Source organism: Psittacula echo (genome assembly GCF_963264785.1).
Source record: "Psittacula echo genome assembly, chromosome: 4".
Taxonomy (NCBI): domain Eukaryota; kingdom Metazoa; phylum Chordata; class Aves; order Psittaciformes; family Psittacidae; genus Psittacula; species Psittacula echo.
Window position 1 is genome coordinate 119,868,501 of NC_137738.1, and position 23,466 is coordinate 119,891,966.

Here is a 23,466-nt window from a genome sequence, read left to right on the forward strand (position 1 = left end):
AATAAAAATTCTGTTGGGCATTTTAAACTCGGTTTGTGGCTCTTCTGAAACACTGGCCTCTTAAAATGCTCTATTCTCAAGTTAGAGGTGCAGTGTTATAATGGTGTGATGGAATCATAAATAACTCTTCTGCACACTCTCTTTTTCCCTTATTGATTGTGAAATGATGGGATAATTTCAGGGGCTTTTTTCCTTAGAGATTGTCAGAGAAAGGATTTTCTTTCTTTCCAAAGTTAATAACCAAAATCAGTTGATGCCACTGGGGTGGGGATGTGGTCCCTATTACAAATACTTGTCATTCTTCTTCTCCTTTCAAGTGTGAGTAATCTGGATTACTTCTACCTGAAATTCAACAGTTCTTTGTTTTTCAGACCTTGGCCCCTGAAGCTTTTGTGATTTATAAAAACTTGAATTATTTTAAGAAGTAATTTTAAAAATCTGTTTATCTGTATATGTAATTTCAACAAAAATAGCAGCAAGGTAATAACAGCCAAAATGATTCTTCAGAGTCCAGTGTCCAAGCTGGGTTCTTACAACACTCTAGCTGAAATCAGTGAAACAGGTTCTTACCTCTGTTCCCATAAGAGAAATTGAGGTAGTCCCAAGGAAGTTAAAAGGTTTTCACTCAGCATAGCTGGATTTAGAAGCAGGCCCAGCCACATCCTTAGGATGCCTGAAGAGTATTGAATGGAAGAACATGGCCATGCAAAAGTACCAGCTATGTGCTGCTCGGGAAGGCAAGTGGCATATTTCACTCCAAAACATGAGCTACTTTTTAAATGAATGGCTACTTAATTAATACACACTCCCATGCTCTTGTGAGACCCCAGTTGGAGTACTGTGTGTACTTCTGGTGTCCTCAGCATAAGAAGGACATGGAGCTGTGGGAGCATCTCCGGTATGCAAACAGGCTGAGAAAGTTGGGGCTGTTCAGCCTGCAGAAGAGAAGGCTGCGTGGAGACCTCAGAGCAGCTTGCAGTATCTGAAGAGGGGTACAAGAATGCTGGAGAGGGACTCTTCACCAGGGACTGTAACGATAGGACAAGAAGTGATGGGTTTGAACTTAAATAGGGGAGATTTAGGTTGGACATTAGTCAGAAGCTCTTCGCTGTGAGGGTGCTGAGGTGCTGGCACAGGGTGCCCAGAGAAGCTGTGGCTGCCCCATCCCTGGCAGTGTTCAAGGCCAGGTTGGACACAGGGGCTTGGAGCAAGCTGCTCTAGTGGAAGGTGTCCCTGCCCGTGGCAGGGGTTGGAGCTGGAGGAGCTTAAGGTTCCTTCCAACCCAAACCAGTCCATGATTCTATGATCGTATCTCATTACGTCTCACACTTGAGGCACTGGACATGCCTCTGAGCCTGCCAGCATTACTGGTGGCCTCCCATCTGGAGCAGGTAGAAGACCAAGAGATTAGAGCTGCAGGCCCTGGCTGCAAACCCAGGAGTCTCAGCAACACAGGGTACAGTTATGAAGTTTACTTAGCCCTAAAGACCTGTGTCAGAGAAAGAGGGAACTGCAAAGCTCATCCTTGTGTATTATCTTGGTATTGCTCATGCTTTCATTCAGGCTCAAATGTTGTGCACACAAGTCTGTAGCACTTGAGTGTCCTTCTGAGGACACCCTTTGGTTTGTATATACAATGCTGATCTTTTCAGCTTGCACAGGAGATACAGAGAGCATCTCCTTTAGCAGGTGACACAGTGGGAAGGAACATCAGTGCAGGGCCGGCCAAACCCCTGCACTGATGAATACCAAAGTCTTTGTCTTGCTTTTCCATCTTCGTTGGGAGATAAAGGCCTGAGCTTCCTACAGTCTTTTACAGACTTACCAGAAGCTTCAAGATCATTTTATTGATTCACACAAACCTCATCCACAATCTCTCATATTATAAAAACCCAGCAAAAACACAACTAAAAATAACCCCCAGTGTCCTGAATTTAATACCTTTGCAGGTTGGATTCAAGTTTTAAGGAGTCCACTGAGTACACAAAACTCCAAATCAAAGTTAGATCAAATTCACTCAAGTCAATACAATGTTAATGAATTTAGAAGATACGTACTTCAAGTATTTCCTTGGGGCCAGGCAGACAAACTGTGCCAAAGGGTTAACAAAAGCTATGGAAGCAATTCCAGCAGGACTCTGAGCGGAGTGGAATTTCTTTGTACTAACTTTTGCTTTTTGTATCTTTCTTGACCAAAAATATAAACCCCAGGAAATGAATATTTTTCAGGCTACAGCAGCCAGAATTTATGGATCCAATAATTTCTCAGATGCTACTTGAAAAATGTTTCTTTATCCAAAGGTTAACTCCTTTAGGAGTACAAACCTCTAAATTTTCTCACTTGCTCTATTAGTTGGTACAACTAGATTCGCCGGGGTTATAAATCTGTCAGTTTTCCAGTCTATAACAGAATAATCCCTGAAATCTCATAGATATAAATGGAATTGCTAATTTTCAATAAATCTGCAGTAACAGGTAATACTGTCATGGTCCCCAGTTCCAATCATTTTTGCAATAATAAATGAGACTATAGAAGACTCACTTTTGGCCATAAAATTTACTGTTCGGGGCACAGATTTTAACCCCCAAAGTACTTAACCAGTTCCCCTCTCTTTGTTGTTGTCACTGTTGCACCACAGCATCTATTCCTGATGTAAGACCAGGGCCATTTTGGACCACACATGTTATTTATAGGCTGATTTGGGGGGGAAATGGAGAGTGTTTTTCCAGTGTATATTTTCAGCTTGACAGTATTCAGTCCAGAGGGGCAGATCCAGGCTATTTGTAAGCGCCCAGGGATAGATGCAGCTCACCTGAAGCTTCTATCCTGCCTCTACCCAAACCTGAAATCTGACTTTGGGGTTAGGAAAGAATCCCACGAATGCCACTTTCCCCCTGTGCTAGAGACAACTGGCTCTGCTGTCCTGGAGGCTTGGAAAGCTTGTGCTTAGGTGCCTGCTGCTAAAGGCTTGTGGGACTCCCTAATTCTTCTAAATGCTCCTAAAATGAGGCATAGCTGGCTCATTTCCTGGCTTTTTTGGCATTCTAGTCCACAAAACCCTCTGGATTTTTGGGGTGCTACAGGTACGGCTGGGTTGACTTTGGGAGCATCAACTTTTGTAGGTAAAGTAGCCCAATTCAGCACAACCCAAGAGTGCACAATCCAAAGCTGTACCTTTAGAAAGATTTGAAGGCTGGGTTTAATAGTAACTTTAAGTCACTGGACTGCTCACAGTCATGCAGCTCACTAAATACCTTCATACTTTACACAATCAAATACATGCATACATCTTTACAGAAACAAGGCCCAACAGGGAATGGCTGGGAATGGATATGGGGGCCTGGAGAGCTGTACTTACTTGTCCAAGATGTTAAAAATGGCTCCAAGAGTAGGATACATATCTCTGGGGTCCCAGTTCAGGGATCTGCCAACACGGTTTGGGCTTCCATTGCCAGCAAAAGAACACTGAAAGATATTAAACATGTGAGAAACATGCTGAAAGGAAAAGTTATATTAACCAAAAATGTCTCTTTGAGCTGTATGGATTTTCAGCTCTGGGTGGAAGCAACTCTCTGGATAGACATTTAAACATATTGTCTTCTATTTACTCAGCAGCTATACCTAACACACGTTATGAGATGAGTTCAGGAGGGAAGCAGTAAATTAAAACCTGAATCTCATGCAGTTACGGAAGATTAAAATAACCCTGTATTTGTTGCGTTGAGCTCTAGTGCTAAGACCCAAACCACAAGAGCACCTGAACCTGGCTTGAAGTCTTCAACACCACGTGCTTTCCCTGCACGTGTTCTGTGAACTGGTATAAGCTTGACAAAGTGCATAAGCAAATTTCTGCTAGCTAAGACATGTTGTGAAGCTTAGACTTGTTCATCTATAAGGGATAAATGATCAGTCAGGAGCCAGCTCATGAGCTGGTATCAGTGGGAAGCACTCCGTAATGTTGGACAGGTCAAGTTCTTATGCTGTTTTTCTCCAGGAGTTTTCTCTGTCAGGGCTGTGATATGATGAGTGTATTCAAGAATAAGTTCTGCATCAGAGATAAAGCTTTTGAACCACAAAGTTATGGGACTTTTCTGAGCTGTGTGACTTCATGTCCCTATTTGTCAAGTGTAGACTTGTGGGTTCTCTGTGAAGTACTTTTGGGGAGAGACTTTTTAGCGGGTCCTGTTGTGATAGGATGGGGGTGATGGTTTTAAACTAAAAGAGGGGAGATTCAGGCTGGACTTGAGGAAGAAATTATTTACAGTGAGGGTGGTAAAACACTGGCAGAGGTTGTCCAGAGAGGTGGTGGCTGCACCAGCCCTGGAGACATTCAGGGCCAGGCTGGATGTGGTTCTGTGCAACCTGATCTAGTTGCAGATGTCCCTGCTTATTGCAGGAGGGTTGGATCAGATGGCCTGTGAAGGTCCCTTCCAACCCAAACCATTCTGTGATCCTACTTGGAGATCTGCAGGCAAGAACTCCATTAAAAGTGACTGGAGCTGGGCTCTTATGGTTTATTCCAGGGAACAGCCTGCCAAAGGAATCGATACCACTAACCTGTACACTATCAAATATGGGTGGTCACATCGTTCTGCCAGTACATTTTTATGAGCAATGGAAATATGAACTCCATTAAATGTTCTTTTGATCTTGTCTTGCTGTTTTAGCAAAGCTTTCTGGTATCACTGAGCTTTTGCCAGGATGCTTGAGATAACTGTTTGATCTTTCTGAGTTTTTTCTCTGAATGTTGATTTCAGTTCTCTTACATTCAACAGCCCCAGGATTAAGTGCTGGCAGTAGAGCAAATGCTAAAAGCATGTTTATTCTGGAGGTTAATGAGCAATAGAAAAGCCAAACTACCTGTAACTGGTACTTGCATCAGAATAAAGCACTGCTAATTCTACTGTGCCTTTAGCTTCATTTGGCTGTCTAGTAGTTTCATGGGCAGCCATACATCACCATCCAACAACACTTAGTTAGAAAGCATTTTATTTAACATAATAGCATCATACAAAAAAGGCACTGGAGATGCATGAAATAGATCTTGTGCTGCATTGGGAAATAGAATATAGCATAACCCGGTGGGGGTACTGAAGGGGGATGTTCAAGAAATGCCATTAGACCAAAATCTTCTCACTTCAGTGAAGCCCCAAGCTCCTAACCCCAGTTTATCTATGCTGTGAGGGGTGTCCGGATATAAGCATGGGAGGTTTTCCACTGAAATCCTTGTAGGGGATATAGGACTTTTATACACAAAATAAAAGAGAAGCAGAAGGCAAGGGAAAGGAAAAGGAAACGTTATCTTCACACCTCAAAATGCAGTAAATTATCCACACCAAAAACTATCCAGAAAATTAAAAGCCAATTAAATAAAAGCCCAAATAATAGAAATATAGGAACAATGAGGTTGGAAAAGGCCTTCAAGATCATCAAGACAACCATTCCCCCGCACTGCCAAGGCCACCACTAACCCATGGCACTGAGACCTCGTCTCCATGGTGTGTGAACCCTTGCAGGGACGGTGACTGCAGCCCTGCCCTGGGCAGCCTGTTCCAATGCCTGAGCACCCTCTGGGGCAGGAATTGTTCCTCAGCTCCATCTAAACCTGCCCTGGTGCAGCTTGAGGCTGGTTCCTCTTGTCCCATCCCTTGTTCCTTGGGAGCAGAGCCCAGCCCCTCCTGGCTCCATCCTCCTGTCAGGTAATTAAGAGAGAAATGAGTAAAAATCATTTACTGCTAAATGATGTTGGCAGTAGAAAGCTGTAAAATGTAAGCAGGTTCAGAGGGAATTTGAAGATGGGAGCAGTGAGAGGTAAGGAAAAAGAAGAATGGATATTCTGTTAGGAGTATTAGAAAGAGGAAGCAAACGAGAAAATGGATGAGTTCAAAAGAGAAAGGAAAACGATCAGGAGGGAAAAAGAAGAAGTTAAAGAAAATTACATTGAAGGCAACAAATTTCCTTGCTTCATCCTTGGCTCCAGAGCCTGGTGTGAAGCAGTTGCCTCAGGACTGCTGTGCTGGTTCACAAGGAGGGGTGCGATCCGAGGCGCTGCAGGGGAAGGTGCCGGAGGAAAGTGTTAGAGGAAGCAGCACGACACTGCCAGGCATAGAGGATAGTTAGTGAAGAGCTCGGAAGGAACTGGGAATGCAGCAGCTGAGTCAACGTTGCATTTTACAGACTCATTACAGCTAGTAAATATTTCAGAAAGTGGAGGATAACATCTGTCTTTTATATTCCAGTCACTTCTCAGTGCTCCTGGGTGCTCCAAGCTGGAACCTGGATGCGCTTGGATAATGCTTTCCAGGAGGAACAAATCAGCCCACCTTCTGGGAACACAGGCTGGTGTCAGCGCTTCCACTAAGGGGCTTTTAAGAAACTACATGTGAACTTGGTTTTGTAAAACTTTTCTAGGATGTGCATGTCTAGTGCTGAAGGTAGGCATGGGAGCTGATCTCCTGGTTCACTCTGTGCCGTATCCCTGGTTTCTGCAGGTAAAATACATGTAATGAGATTTGTTCTGTTATGGTCTTCAAGTAACAGAGAGGTAAGGTTTTGGCAATTGTGTACTTCGTTGTCTGTTCCTGTTTCTGACAGAAAGGGCAAGTCTTTGTGGAAATAGGTAGGATTCCCAGTACTTCTGTCATTATTTTGTGGGTATGCAGGACAAAAATGCTCTGACTAATAGCCTGCACATGTTAATAGAAGGATTTTCCATCTAGCAGCCTTCCAAATCCTTCAGAACGTCTTCTAGAAGCTGCTCCTCAAGACAACTTCATCATTTAAACAGAAAGGAGAAGGGAAGCAGATACAGATGTCTTTTCACCTTCCCTCCACCTGTTAAATAAATTTGTCGTTTCTACAGCCAATTCAGGAAAGGAGTTATCAGATCCCTTCCTTGGAGACCCAAGTGCAACCCTGCAGGTCTCTGGGGTCAGCCTCATACCTTCTCAGGAAAGCTCTCTGCACAATTTGATAGTCACAGCAGTCATTATCAACCAGCTTGGCACGGGCCTCTAGGGTGTTCCCATTGAGCAGGGGCTGAACTGTGCTGCCCAGGCCTCCTCTCACCAATTATAAGTTCTGCACAGTGTTTTAAAAGCCTGCAAAAAACATATCAACATCATTCCCATCCTTGTAATGAGGAAGCAATTTTACCTTATTATAACTGACTAAATATGCATGGGCTGACCCAGTAGGACCCTCATTCACCCTTATTCTTTCCCTCTGGAAATCATATTCCTTTTCCATCGTTTCCATTTCAAATTTGTCTTCCTCCCCATCCTTTCTCTGCTCTCCCTCTTGATCCCATTCTTGTTCCATCTTTATCTTTCTCATGCTGAATTGTTACTTTCCACGCTCCTGCTCTCATTACAACTTCTTTTGTGTTTGATGCTCGCTCATACCCATTTGCAGTTGCCTTCCTTTATACCTTCCGTGGTTTTATCATCTGTAGTGGCTTAGCACCTATGCCATATTTGCTGTTCAGTCTCCTATGCATAGCTTCAATCAGTTGATAGGTGTCATTAACACTGTTTCCTGCCTCCTCCTTGCTGCTTCAAGACATTAAAGAGCAAGCCACTGGTGGGAGAAAGCAGACAGAGAGATGGGTGTCCCCGAGGATATGTCTGTCTTTGCCGTTCAAGTAGAGTGCTTGCACTCAGTAGTACCCATTGCCCATTCGCCCTTCCACCATGCTCAGCCCTATTTCAGGGTCATCTTGGGCACCTGGTTTATCTAATGCCAGTTTCCCCAGTATAATTCCCATCTGAGTTCCTCTAAGAGCTCCCAATGTGGGCCTGAGTCATAGAATCATAGAATAGAATAGAATAGTTAGGGTTGGAAGGCACCTTCAAAGCTCATCCAGTCCAACCCACCTGCAATGAGCAGGGACATCTTCAACCAGATCAGGTTGCCCAGAACGACCTCCATCCTGGCCTTTCCATGGATTTGTGCTTAGCTCTGGCTCTGTCTGGAGACCACAGTCTGGACTGTGAGGGAATTCATAGCTTTGTGAAAATCACTTTTCAGCCTTCTTAGCAGCATCTGTTGAGCTTGCTTCGCAGAGCGCGTGAAACCTGACAACATGCTGCACGTTCCTTCATGCCTATTGTGCCTGAGGGCTTGGCATGAGAAAGAGGTAGGTGATGCAGAGTAAGACAAAGAGACTGTAAAATGCCTCAGAAAATCTCTGCCCTGAAGAGCACCCTAGCCTTAACATCAAAAATAAGAGAAAGTCACGGGCACATCAAACCCATGAATTCTAGTGATCACTGGATGCAGTTCCCAGCTGGTCTCTGGTTGGTCTTGGATCATACATTTACAGAAATGAAAATAGCTTCAAGAGCTTTATCTAGGATCAACTGATAGCTAAAATCAAGGGAAAGGGAGATGGCTCTGAAAGCTGGTCAGCACTAGGAGACCACCAAGCATTTCCAGCTGCCCAAATCCTGCACACAGGGTGTGCGGTAAACTCAACACACACAGGTGATGATGGGAAACAAAGATCTGACAGATGTGAGGAGTGGGGTGCACAGGTTATGAAGACTTAAACTGAGGCGTTCCTCCTACCCTGGGACAGACTGATTGCATTTAAACAATTCCTGACAGGAATTTGTTCAATCTGTGCATTACTTTGCTATGGACAGAAGGTGAAAATCACAGAATCATGGAATTGTTTGGGTTGGGAGGGGCCTTCAAGCTCATCCAGCTCCAACCCCTGCCACAGGCAGGGACATCTTCCACTAGAGCAGCTTGCTCCAAGCCCCTGTGTCCAACCTGGCCTTGAACACTGCCAGGGATGGGGCAGCCACAGCTTCTCTGGGCACCTTGTGCCAGCGCCTCAGCACCCTCACAGGGAAGAGCTTCTGCCTAAGAGCTCATCTCAGTCTCCCCTGTTCTGGCAGGTTCAAGCCATTCCCCTTGGCCTGTCCCTACAGGCCCTTGTCCAAAGCCCCTCTCCAGGTTTCCTGCAGCCCCTTCAGGCACTGGAGCTGCTCTAAGGTCTCCCCTTCAGGAGCCTTCTCTTCTGCAGGCTGACCCAGCCCAGCTCTCTCAGCCTGGCTCCAGAGCAGAGCTGCTCCAGCCCTCGCAGCATCTCCATGGCCTCCTCTGGACTCACTCCAGCAGCTCCACATCCCTCTTGTGCTGGGGACTCCAGAGCTGGACACAGTACTCCATATGGGGTCTCAGGAAAGCAGAGGAGGGGAATCCTTGACTTGCAGGTCAAGGTTCTTTGTTTTGGTTGACCAAACTCTCTTTTTCTATGCTCTGTGCCCTATACCTGTATCTAAGGGTGCTCAGGTATTGCTGTCCTGCTGACATTTGAAAGACATTGCTCTCCTTTTGACATTTGAAAGATGTGACAAGCAGTCATCATTTTATATGCAAGAAAGATCTCTCATGATCTGTGACCTTTCTGCAAAGGGTGAGTAGTCCAATGTACCTTGACTATAATTGTAGGAGACAGGAAAATGCAGGAGGAGAGTGAAAGCATCCAGATGCCTCTGTAATGTGACTTCAGCCAGAGGTGGAGTGAGTGCTCCCAGGTGGTGTTGAAGATGTGCTGCAAAAGGAGAACCTGATGCACAAACCCCTGTCTTCAGCCTTCAACAAGCCGTTGGACCATGTGTGCATCTTGGACAAGTTTAGGCTGAGAAAGGATCGACCTGGATATTTCCCTTTATTGATCTATCCTCATGTTCACACGTGCAGGGAAATTCTTTCTGTTCAAGCAAGCTGAACTAATAGAGCCAGTGGAGTGAGCATCTCTTAACAGCTTCTTATTATCATCTGTCTCTTCTTCAGATGCATTCTGGTGTGCTACACATTCAGCAGAAGTAAAAAAGGTCAAATGAAGGTGAGAACACTTCATTCATAATTTTTATGAGTTATTCAGACCCACTGTATCATTACCCCTTGGAAACATATGTTTTCTGATAGCAGTTCAGAAAATATTCAGCACATCTCGACAATCTCTCCTAAGCAATACAGATCAGCTGTCACACTTTGTCATGTGGCATCAGGTTGGGTAGTGCAGTGAATTCGCTGTGGTGTGATATATTACAGCCATTTGAGATCCCATCCTGATAATTTCTGCGTCTCCAAATGTAATGGTACAGGATGTGTCTTGCTAGAAGTCAGAAGTATTTTAGTATACCCCTCATTGAGTTACACTTTAAAGAGAAAACACTTGGTCACCCGCTTCAGTCTCTCTGATATGAGGATGTTATGCTTAACTTTTGATTAAATAGGTACCCTAGAAGGCTTAATATTTTACTGGTCCTTGGCTTCACTGGCTTCACCTAGAAGGCTGGTGAAGGTGAGTATTCTCACCTTTAGTACTTATTGCCCAGTGTTCGGGTACCTTGGACAATTGTCCTACCTTAGAAGAAAGGCATCTCTGTGTATGAACCTCTTGTCTGTTCGGTTATGAGCCACGAGAGGAGAGGTTACACCTTCACCATCCTACTCTGGTCCCTGCAGAAGTGTAAAGAGACTGTATATCCCTGCAGGATTTTACTAGCTTTTCCACAAGAGAGAGGGAACACAGCACAAGATCTGGGTTTCCTCCTGCATTGCCCACCCATCCACAGGGCAATGCTCTCTGCAGCCCATTGGCCTGACTTGGGAGCATTTTTACTCTGCCTGATGCCTTTTCCTCAGAGGAGATGGGGAGCAGTTACCTTCATCTGGGAACACAGCCTTTGCCTGCCTTGCAAAAGGCACGTCACTGCTTAATGTCATTGCCATCTCTGCTTAAAGGTGAGGATAGGGGTAGGTGGAGAAGTGACTTCAGAACCAGGAGCCAGTGCTGACAGCTGATAACTTTGCATTCATTTCAGACATCATTCAGAGTAATTATCCTAATTATAACCTTTTTAAGCAGTCATAAGGCTGGAAGGCAGGAGAAAACCCGGCTGGTTCAGGCTGCCTCTGCCTTTGGTAAGGGGTTGCCACTTACATTTGTGGTGCTGCAAAATGAGCATTGAGGACAATGATTTTGCCAAGGAATCCTCTCTGTTTTGTGTTCTTTTATCAAAACCATGCCCATAGCTATGTGTAAGTTTATTCATTTCCCAGAGAAGATTTTCACTGTGGGGTTCTGCAGCATTTGGACACAGACCTTAACTAATAGTCTTCGAATTTCAGCTTGCAGGTAGTTGGTGCGGTGTCTGATTCAGGCAGAGCTCAGTGGAATTGTGCTTCTTTGTGGTAGCTGTGTGTTTGGATCAGAGTTGAGCCACTAAAAGACAAATCTCTTTAAAATTACATGCAACCCAGCCTATTCTGTAAGGTTATCAACATCTCAGCTACCAGTAAAGTTAGATTGGATGGGGCGCATACAGCCTGCATTCATGGCAGCTATCTTCATGGGTACAGTTGTTGGGAGCAAACCCAAGCCCTCATAATCTCAGGTCCTGTATGTAAGGATCACACATTTGAAGTCTGGTTTCCTAAACCAAGTCGAGTATGGTCCCAATGACTCTTGAATGGTGTCTAACAGGTCACAAACAGCCCCTGAATGTTTCCCCACAGTCAAGGCATTCACTGTAGCATTGTTTGCCCTCGCTGTGTGCACGCTGGACTATGGCTATAGGTGAAGTTTTTCCAGACTTCCAAGAAAATCCACCTTTATCCCAGCAATCACCATGATTTAGAAAAATAAAAAGGGATTGTGGGAGTTTACTGCCTCATTTAAAAACATCTGTTTGGCAAGAAGAGGTTTATTATGGCTGCACAAGCTGACAAAAGCTTAAAGGACATGGCTTTACAGCTTCATCATGCTGTGCTCCATGGTGAGTGCACCAGTCGTCTCCTCTCGAAGCCGGAACAGGTGGGAGAGTGGCGATACCACATTTCTTTGGAATGGCCCAATGGCTTTTCTTGCGCTCCTTGCTAATTGCACCCTCTCAGATGCTGCACCACAAGAAGACCAGAGGCTCTTCCCTCTCTTGCGCCCATAAGGCTGGCCTTAAACATAACTCTTTCTGCCTCTCTCTGCTGTGCTGTGCCAACTCGGTGGGGCCCCACACATGCAAAGGTGCTTTGCTTTATGGTGAACACATTTCTGAACCTCAGCAACCTCTTGGTTTCCCAGTCTCCTGCTGAATGTTACGAGATTTGCAGAGCACTGAGCCCACATAGAAGGTGCCATTATGGATTCTGAAACGAGAAGCAAACCTTTCTGAGCCATCCATTCAAACGCTTAGATGCATCTGCTTTTCTCCCACCACCTCATTAGCAGCAATTTGGAAACTGTAACCACAAAACAGCTAGCAGGCCAAGTGTGTAACCAGCACATCCAAATTATCTCAAACCCCTGGTTCCTATAGATTCTAATCGCCTAATAAATGGATTTTTGGTACTGAGCTAAGTACAGTCATATATAATTGCAGTTATTCTCACATTAAGCTGCAGGGAAGTGGCAAACCCAATTAGATTAAATCCTACCATGTCTCCTTGGGATTTGCGGTAGACGTTTAAGCAGAGAGACGTGTCACTTCCACAGACCAATTTGCTTGTACCTGTCTGCTTAGATTTATTGTGATTTGTCCTTGGTTTGGTGTATGTTTGTTTGCAGAAGCCGGCTCCAGATGCAAAAGACATCAGTGCAGTTTTGGAACATTATTTCTAATTAGGTGGGTGCAGTTTCTAGTAACGGGCTTGAATTGCTCCTGGGCTCCTAATGAAGTGTGGAAAATAAATATTGTTCCTCTTGGATTCCTTTTTTATCCTTCTGGTTATAGAAAACTTCCCCTGCTTTGGCACTGAGGCTTTATTTGCCATGAGCCTCGCAACACGGGGCAGCTAGCTAAGAGGGAAAGTTGCAACTGAGCTTTCCTCTTAAGCCTGTTTCATTCTTCTCTCTGAAACCCTCATAGGAATAATAATTACACTGGGAAATATCACAGTAACTGCAGGGAAAGGATGAATTTACTTTTGCTTCTTGCTGAATTTGGACTGAGTTGGACAAAGTTTACTGGAATTGGTACCTGGCAGAAGCAGCGCACAATGCAGATAACGAAATGTGGGTCCTAATCCCACGGAAGAGGATTTGCTTCTCTCTGCCAGGCAGAGTATCTGTATCCTCCTGTACATTTGTATGAAGAAACAGCAAAACCCTTTCTTCTCCTTTGTGTTCTGTGCTGGTGCAAGTGGTTGTGCAGGGAGAAACACTGTGAAGGGCCGAGGATGGGGTATGCAGACAATTGCTTATTTACTTTGCAGGAAAACATCACTCAGGAAACATTACCAGGCTAGGACATATCATACAGGACACACTTCCTCTTTCAGAGGAAGAAAACAATGCAGGTTGACAACAAAGACCAGAGTTCAATGTTTCTACAAGGCAAGGGCTGCCTTCTACTGACAAATCATATAGTTAAATTCAAAGTGAGTGAGCCTGAAGCCCTGCTGTACTGAAAGCACTGGGTTTAGGGTAATTCCTGTTGTAAATAGCCTTTTCTACACATAGTATAAGCTGCCTTTCTCTGCCCGTTCTTTCTTCAGCCTAGGAAACAGCCGTTCCAGTGGCTGTATGTCCATCCATGAGGCATTTACACTCAGCACAGTGATTTTACAGGACTCAGGGAATCACTGGCATTGCGCTAGGGAAGAGAGTGAAAAGCTCCATTCAGACCACAGGAGGCTTCACTGGGCAGACCGAGTTTACCTGGCGCTGAGCTGCAGTGATGGGTAACACCAAAAACCCAGGAGAGGTGGGAAGGGGAAGGATTTGCTCCTGCTGTGGGGCTGTAGCGTGAGAAAGCGCTGCCGGAGCTGAGGAATGGCAATAGGGCTGCCATCTGCTGCTCGCAGCGGGAATAGCAGGGAATGAGGCTCGAGGAATACTTCCCCCTGAGTTTTTGTCGGGTTTATGTGGCTTTTGTGGGTGTATGTATGTATGTGGATGTCACATTATATATGATGCATTTAGGGCAGTGCATATCACAAGAGTCTGAGGCACGAAATGGGCAAAGGCAGAAACGAAGCTGTGGGATGAGAGAGCACCAAATCGAGATTCAGAGTCTTACGACCCTATTTGCTCATCTCTAATGCACTGAAAAGATTTGATTTCTAATGCACCCCTTCAATGTGAAGCTGATGGGAGCCAGGCACTGCTCAGATATAGACACATACACAGGGATAACTTCCCACACAAGTGCCAGGGATTGTCCCTGCAGGTGTTTTAGTAGGAACTGGCTGTGAATGGCACTTGGTCACAGCAAGGATCCGTTAGTTTATGAATTTGTGTGGGTTTAGTTACACATCAGCTGTAGAGATGTGACCCAAAACCCACACGAGAACTGGGAAGGCATTGGCAATGCCCTGGATCTAATGTGTAGTTTTGATTCCTAACGTCTGTCATTTCTAATACTAATTTGTAATGCATATTTTAAATCTTTTCAGTCCAAGGCCCTGTCAAGCAATATATTGCCTGTGGGACATAGAATCACAGAATCATGGAATGGTTTGGGTTGAAGGGACCTTAAAGCTCATCCAGCTCCAACCCCTGCTATGGGCAGGGACACCTTCCACTGGAGCAACTTGCTCCAAGCCCCTGTGTCCAACCTGGCCTTGAACACTGCCAGGGATGGGGCAGCCACAGCTTCTCTGGGCACCCTGGGCCAGCGCCTCAGCACCCTCACAGGGAAGAGCTTCTGCCTAAGAGCTCAGCTCAGTCTCCCCTCTGGCAGGTTCAAGCCATTCCCCTTGGCCTGTCCCTACAGGCCCTAATGAAGAGTCCCTTCCCAGCATCCTTGTAGGCCCCCTTCAGACACTGGAAGCTGCTCTGAGGTCTCCACACAGCCTTCTCTTCTCCAGCCTGAACAGCCCCAACTTTCTCAGCCTATCTCCATACAGGAGGTGCTCCAGTCCCATGACCATCCTTTTGGCCTCCTGTGGACTTGCTCCAACAGCTGCATGTCCTGAGAGTTGCATGTCCTGAGAGTTACATGTCCATCTGTTTGTCCAAACTGAGTGGAAGCTGTGACAAACTTCAAACCAAAAAGCCATGCTATGAACACAAATGATACAGACTATAACCCTGGCAGTTACAGCACTGTATAGAGGTTACAGTGACTATTGTCTGCAAGATTTGACAGACTACTCTTCATTCTCTTTTTGTCTGGTCTTCTCAGGGGTTATTTAGATACCAATAACAGCAAGACTATGGGAATACAAGTGCATTGTTATTTATACCTGTCTCATGAGTTACTGCAACCAATGTGATGCCTTGGAAAACAAGTCAGAAGGTATTCATTCTATAGTCTGTTCTATTGATTATTATCAAACAACAACTCATGGTTTTGCACAGTGAGAGCTTTATGACTGCAGTGATCTGAAGCATGTGTCTGTGCTCAGAAACCAGCTGCCTATTTAATTCAATACTTCTGCTCTTTGGATTTAATAATTCAAATTAAATTATTATGCTTATGACTTGCATTTGGATTATGCCCACAGTCTCAATTAAGACAATGAGAGGACCTTATAAGCACATAGAAGGATGCCTTGCTTTCCTCAAAGTGGTTAGGAATGCAGGATTGGGAAGGATTTGGGGGGTCCTGGATATTTTGAGCCCCATGCTGAATAATGCAAAGCACGACAGTGTCAGTTACTGCAAGAAATGGTGGGTAGGAAGGGTGAAGTATAAACAGCACCATGAGCAAAACATGCTCTGTTCAGGCCAGCTGCATGCATGGATTTGTACTTCTGTGTCTTCAGGAATACTTGAAGGAACATCTAAACTAAAAGAAGAGTTCACAAGAACGTGCTGGTTTGGGTTTTCCAAGCAGTGCTGAGCACAAGCACCTTCTGCTGCCTTGCAGCTGCTTAGTAACTGTGAGATGTGTGCCTGCCTCAATGAATAGCCAAGCATTCAGGTTTAGACACTTGCATTCAAGAACTACTCCACGATTTTGAGCATTATCTTTATTATGGAAACTGTTGCTAGCTCTGTTTTGAGAATCCACCATGACTGGGGAACTGGTGTCTTTGAGTGACAATTATCAGCCGCTCTCCTGCTCTGGCCAGGGAGATGCTAACTTATAAACCCATATAAACTGATCTTCATACTAAAACGATCACCTGCTGGTTTAATGCTACCAGCCTTGCCCCCGGGAGGCTTGTTGGTACAGCTTGTTCCAGAGTCTGAGATCTCACCCCTTCTGCCTCCATTGAGAGCAGAGGGAGGCTGAACTTGTGGGAGACAGGAACTGAATGTTCAAAAGGGAAAACCAGGTGAGGCACAGGTTGGTGTTTGAATTGCTAGAGGAGAGACATAAAACCTTTCCTGCACTTGCAGTTTTAGGCAGGTGATTACACAACCAGGAGCTGAAGCTGTAGAAACTTTGTCTGGCAAACAACCACATTTGGATAGTGCAAACAGCAACTGGATGTCATGGAGCACTGGGTGCATTTAGGGTTTTATAGCCATCGATGAGTAAAATGCACTTGACATTTCCAGTCATACCGCTTCAGAGTGTCTCAACTAGAAATGCATCATTTTTCTTACTCTAAGAGGGCCATATGCTTTATCTAAGATCCAGTTGTCCTTCTTGACTCCACTCAGAAGATGGGAAAGTGTGCTAATGGTTAGAAGGAGCGGTGTGACCTGTCCGTAAGAAAGCAGCAGCAGAACTGAACATCATAACCTGTCTTCTGTCATTAGAGACGTGGGTAAAAACGTGACAGTGGGTCTCTGGTGTGGAGATCTGACTGGTCAACACAGATAACTTGTCAAATCTATAGTTTCTGTTCACAAACTTGTTCTTTAATGGAATACAAGAGCAATTTGTTTCCCTAGGCCCTTGCTTCAGCCAGTCACTTGAAAAATAGCAACCTTAGTGCAGTGGAGAGGAGGTCAAGAGCAGGGTTTGATCGATGCACTGTTACGTGTTGTTGAGTATCGATCCATCTTCAAGCACCTCATCAAATGCCTTTAGAAAAGCGAGGAGACAAAAGAGATTCCCATGCCTGGCTCCATGGGAAGGACCTTGGGTGGCAGGCCATTGCCCAGTGCTGTCCTCAGAGAGTTGCACATTCACTGGGTCAGGATCCCACAGCAAATCACAGCAGAACTAAGACCTTATGTTCAGTGATGCCAGAGGCTCCTGTGCTCCTCAATTCCTTTAGTAGAGGAGTGTTCTTCTGTGGCAATCACTGGGGACACTTCTTCAGCCACCAAAATCAGAAGGATCCATCTTCCTGGCCAGTTATGTCTATTGAGAGACTGTGGCAGAGAAACTCTGCAGGATTGACCCATCTTTACCTTCTTGATCACCATTGTTCATGCAAACAAGGTTCAGCACAGCTATTATTATTACTGAAATTAGAGCTATTACTGATCAAAGCTTCTTTCCAGTGTGAACAGTGTCTGGTTGCAATTACAGCAATTTTGCCAGGCACAAGAAAGCTTTACTCATCATTTGGGCAACCTGCTCTAGGTGGCCCTGCTTGAGCACAGGGGTTGGACAAGAGGCCTCCAGAAGTCCCTTCTAGCCTCAATCATTCTGTGATTCTGAGATCTCCATCACCTCCAATTGGACGTGGAGTCCATAAAAAGCATCTCTTGCTCTTTGAAAGAAGTCTTAGTAGACCAGGCATAAAGAGTTTACCCTCTGCCCCCTGCTTTGATAATGTTACCTGAAAAGCAGGAGCTGTCTCTGCAAAGCTGCACTAAAAGCTGTGTCTTACCACTGCAAAAACCAACTCTCTTACTGAACCTGAAGGACTAATCACAATTTAGACAAGTGTGGTCCCTTGGGAGTTGGTGCTGGTGATGGGGGTGACAACACAACAGGGTTCAGAGTTTTGTACTGCCAAATGCAAACTCCTTTCCCATTCAGGAGGAAAAGGAGTCTGTTTGGCACAACTACTGCAGGAACACTGAGATACCTGCCCTTATGAAACTTAATTTGCATTCCTGCATGTGTTAGATAATGGGTTAATCTTTTTCCCAGTCATTTTGCCCCAGGTTGTTGTACATCTCTGCCTGTTCACAGGCTTGTTCAGTCCCCAGCTCTGCATTGATTCAGACACGGCAGCTTTCAGTGCTTTGGAATCGTTTTGCACCTGTCAAAATACGAAATCAAACACTGGGTTGAGCACTCTGCACTAATCCATTACCCTGCTAGAGGCTGACAGCACAGGCAAACAAAAGAATTTCCCCTGCTGTATGAAGGATGGAATCTTTTCAGACTTCATTTTCTGCCTGTCACTAAGTTCAGCAATGCTTTTTGGTAGGTGTATGAACTACAAATGGTAACGCTGATAAAAGCCATTCCAGCACTGAGGACAAAACTCAGATCTGGGGATAAAGGTTTGAAGAGGCCATCTAGAAAAACAACTGTGTGATGCTTGACCCATGAATGTTGGCATATGGAACTTATCTTCCCCTGCTCTGACTCTGCAGAGGTATGCTGGAGGGAGAGGGAAGCTGATGGTCATGACAGATGACCCTTACAGCTCTGACTGATGAGGTTCTTCAAAGGGAGAAGAGATTTTTCCAAGTGCTTTCCTGAGATAAGCCTTTAATGACAGTGCTGGGAACTCTCTGACACAAAGCCCACACAAATCTGTCTTAGAAACTGCTGCTTGCTGGATTTTTATGGCTGGTTCTGTACCTCTGCCAAAGGGTTGCTTAAGATCTGGGAGTGTTTAAAGCCAGGATATACCTGTTTTATTCAGGAATGCTATGCTTCCATTTGCATGTTTATGGATATTACAAAGAAATACTAACATCTACAGGGAAGGAGTGGGTTATTTTACAAACCTTCATTTTACAGATTTATTGTGATCATGAGATAGTCAGGATTCCTACATGGTGAAAGCAGGAATATTCATTTTATACTGTTTGTGTATATAGGGCAATTCTTGGTTTGAATAAAACCAGCTGCAAAGCTGGCACGTACATACCTATTGCACCTATCGAATGTGCCAGGTTACTTCTGTTATCTTCCTGTGAAGACCTATAACCTCGTCAGCTTGGCAGGGGCAGCAAGCAGCTCTCAGTGCCAGCACACCTGCACCCCCCGTCTTGTTTACACTTCCTTGTATCCCATTTACATCCTCACTCTCCTGCTGTGTTTTCAGTAGTTTCTTTACTATGTACTTGGCAAAGCTTGCTCATCCTCTCTTTGGTTTTCTTGGGAAGTTTACACAGATTGCTGGTGCAGCCTTCAGTTTCCCTCCCCACATCTAAAATACGTTTGTTTCTTATGGTTTCATCACCCCAGTTCTGTTGCAGTCTCCTTCCTGACCCAACCACATGAAGTTTCTCCCTGCTGACATTAATCCTGACCTGCAGAGTTTGTCTCCAAGCCTGTCACTTGCACCGTTTAATTCTGTTTTACATATTTCCTCTGTGCGCTTATTTTCTCCTGTCAAACACAAACCCTTGTCTCAAGCACCATCACTCTTCTTTGAGGGGAGTTGCCTGAGCTGTTTTTAGCACATGGGTAATGATTGGCAGCATTTAAGATTCATCTGCAGATTAAGTGTAGAAACCTCTGGAGCCTGCCATGGGCATCCCTGGGGGCAATTCCCTCTGAGTCTTAGCACCTTTGGACTAACACTTGTTTCTTCTGAGGTCGTATTGGAGATCATGCACTTTCTCCCCTAAATTGACCGCTTTTAACGTTATGGCAGTCAGAGACCACTAGAGGACTCTGTTTCCTATCATATTATGGAATACTCTGTAATCAGTTTGGGCTGTCCTGTAGTTTTTAGGCATTTAGTTTTACAGAGCATATAAATGTACTTGTTTACACCAATATACTCTTTCACAGAGTAACCAAGTAGGCACTGGATGCTCAGCAGTCAGAAATACAGTTGAATAGTGGTGGAAAATGACTGCTTCCTGTAAACAAAACTAACGTATGGGCAAATCTGCCCCTCTCTCTGTATGAATATTTGATGTAATATTAGGATCCAGTCTTTAGTTCTGGCTGCACAATTACTTGTTTAGTTGTGACCTTTCAAAACACCCAACCGATGTAATCCAGACAGTTTGGGAAGCTTTCAAAGTTTAATGGGTTTTAAAACCTTTCCCCCATCTTTTCCCATTGGACTCTTGCAGAAAACTTTGCCTTCTCAAAAGGTGCATTGGATTTGCATCCTTCCCAAAGAGATCCCAATCGCTTTTCAAGGTAAGAGGATCCTTGCTGTGATTTTGAAGGAAAGGAGCAAACTAAAGCAGATTAAATCTCTGTGTTGTCTTCGGGCAGGCAACACAAGTACTTGTGATGCAGAACCATTATCTGTTGTTTTCCAAAGCGTTCTTATACAAGACTATTAATGATTCTAATGTCAGTCACCAGAGTGTTTACCCAGCAGCTGGTTGGCCACTGCCCACCCCTCAGTGAAACACGTCTATCAGACTGCAGTCAAGTGAAAACTGCCAGAGGATCTCTGGCCCTCTGCTTGCCTGTCAGTTGCAAGGCAGCCCATCGGAGACAGCCAAAGCAACTCAGGCATTCATGAAGGATTTACAGTTCATCAGTGCAAAAGAATGAAAATAACTGCATGGAAAATAACCAGAGAGCCCCCCGGGTTCGTGAGTCTAACAGGGAGTGCTCAGAACCTGCTCAAGTGAGCACAAGAAGAAAGCCCACAGGAAACCTGCTGCTAATGGGTGGGTTTATTTTATAATCAAGTGACACATTGGAATGCAGTACTCTCAGGAACTCACCTTTCCTTTGTAAGGCACATACTTTGCATTTTAAGAACGTTTCAGCATCACGTCTTTCATGCAGACACCCAGGCAGCCAAGAAGCCTAATGGCATCCTGGTCTGTACCAGCATCAGTGCGGCAGCAGGGCCAGGGCAGGGATTGTGCCCCTGTGCTGGGCACTGGTGAGGCCGCACCTCGAATCCTGTGCTCAGTTCTGGGGCCCTCACTACAAGAGAGACATTGAGGGGCTGGAGCGGGGCCAGAGAAGGGCAATGGAGCTGGTGCAGGGCCTGGAGCACAGTGTGATGGGGAAGGGCTGAGGGACCTGGGGGGTTCAGTGTGGAGAAGAGAAGGCTCAGGGGGGACCTGATGGCTCCCTACAACTGCCTGACAGGAGGATGGAGCCAGGAGGGGCTGGGCTCTGCTCCCAAGGAACAAGGGATGGGACAAGAGGAACCGGCCTCAAGCTGCACCAGGGCAGGTTTAGATGGAGCTGAGGAACAATTCCTGCCCCAAAGGGTGCTCAGGCATTGGAACAGGCTGCCCAGGGCAGGGCTGCAGGCACCATCCCTGCAAAACTTGATGAAATATAACAAGGGAAAGTGTAGAGTCCTGCATCTGGGCAGGAACAACCCCAGGTTCCAATATAGGTTGGGGAACGACCTGTTAGAGAGTAGTGTAGGGGAGAGGGACCTGGGGGTCCTAGTGGATGGCAGGATGACCATGAGCCAACACTGTGCCCTTGTGGCCAAGAAGGCCAATGGCATCCTGGGGTGTATTAGAAGGGGGGTGGTCAGTAGGTCGAGAGAGGTCCTCCTTCCCCTCTACTCTGCCCTGGTGAGACCGCATCTGGAATATTGTGTCCAGTTCTGGGCCCCTCAGTTCAAGAAGGACAGGGACCTGCTGGAGAGAGTCCAGCGCAGGGCGACAAAGATGATTAAGGGAGTGGAGCATCTCCCTTATGAGGAAAGGCTGAGGGAGCTGGGTCTCTATAGTTTGGAGAAGAGCAGACTGCGGGGGGACCTTATTAGTGTATATAAATATATAAAGGGGGAGTGTCACGAGGATGGAGCCAGGCTCTTCTCAGTGGCAAACAATGATAGGACAAGGGGTAATGGGTATAAACTGGAACACAAGAGGTTCCACTTAAACTTGAGAAGAAACTTCTTCTCAGTGAGGGTGACAGAACATTGGAACAGGCTGCCCAGGGAGGTTGTGGAGTCTCCTTCTCTGGAGACATTCAAAACCCGCCTGGACACATTCCTGTGTAACCTCATCTAGGTGTTCCTGCTCTGGCAGGGGGATTGGACTAGATGATCTTTTGAGGTCCCTTCCAATCTCTAACATACTGTGATACTGTGAAGTGTTCACACCCCATGGAGAAGGGGCCTCAGTGCCATGGGTTAGTGGTGGCCTTGGCAGTGCTGGGGAGTGGTTGCACTGGATCATCTTGAAGGTGTTTTCCAACCTCATTGATTCTACGCAAGAAGAGATCAAGGAGAGATCGTCTTCAAACTGAAACATGAGAATAACATGGCAACAGCCATTGCTTTAGGAGGAACAAATGAGGAGTGTAGAGAAACTGGTCCTTTACTGGCTTTGATTGTAGGCGATGCCCTCCTGTTTGCTTGCTTATTTGTTTGGGCTTTCATTTTCTTTTGCCTATAGCCTACAATTTTGGAAAGCCATTTCCGAATGATGTCAGTAGGAACAGGTTTGACCGCTATTGATGAGTGTTTTGAGGGCTTTCAGAACATCCGTTCTGAAGCCTGTGAAAAAGGGGAAAATTGTGAACTTCTTTAAGCATTTTCCTTAGATTTTTAGGATTAGTTATTTTTGCATGATTCTGCTGATCTCACTGGAATTCTGTGGTTACCTGGGGCTTCGTACAGAAGAACGGCACAAAAAACCCAAACACCCCCCTCCCCCCAAGAGTCAGTTTTGAGTACTGAAAGCACTGAATTCGATGCTTTCTTTGGTTTTAGAGATGCAGTACGGGTATTATAGCCCATGCTACGTCCTTTTCTGTTGACACTTCTTGATGGTAACTTGTGCTTATCCAACTTCTTCTATTTGAAAATGGATTTTGCTGTTTTTCTGGACACGTTACTGTCTTTGGCACTTCCTGCCTTTGAAGTCTGTAGTGAAATGGCAAATCATCTTTTCTTTTGCTACATTTCTGGTCCCTGCTCTATTTAGCACAATATAAAGAATAAATAAAGGAACCCAGCAAAAGTATTTATAAACAGCTTGCAATGATGTGCCTGTTAAGAATCAAAGCTCCAGAGAAGTGCTGGAAAGCCTCTTAGTTGGGGGCTTTGAGACCATAAGTGGTGACTGATTTATGCACCACATTAGAAAGATGTCTGGGGAAGGGCTGAAATAAAGAATGTGATCGTGGCTTAATCTGAGCCCACAAGTGACTCCACTTGGTGTGGGTGCAGAGCACGGGCAAAGACTGTCCCTCGCTGATGAACTTGCACTTGGAGAACACAGTTTGCTTATGTGAAATAAAAGGCATCACGTGGGTTTAGAAGGATCATATTCACTGTGTCATTAACAGGCCTCTCTGGTAAAGTCAGCTTTGTTTGGGACTGCTGTGAGTGCATAGTGAGAGATGAATACACCATGAAATATAGAGAGCCACGGAAACGGAGGAATTTAGTTAAAGCAATGGCCCAACCAGGAGTTGTTCATGCCAGTTGTGGAGTATGTGAAGGTCTCTAACAGAAGCCAGAGGCTGCTGGAGGAGAGCATCTTTTCATCTCAAAGTTCTCTCTCTCTGTGTAAAATCC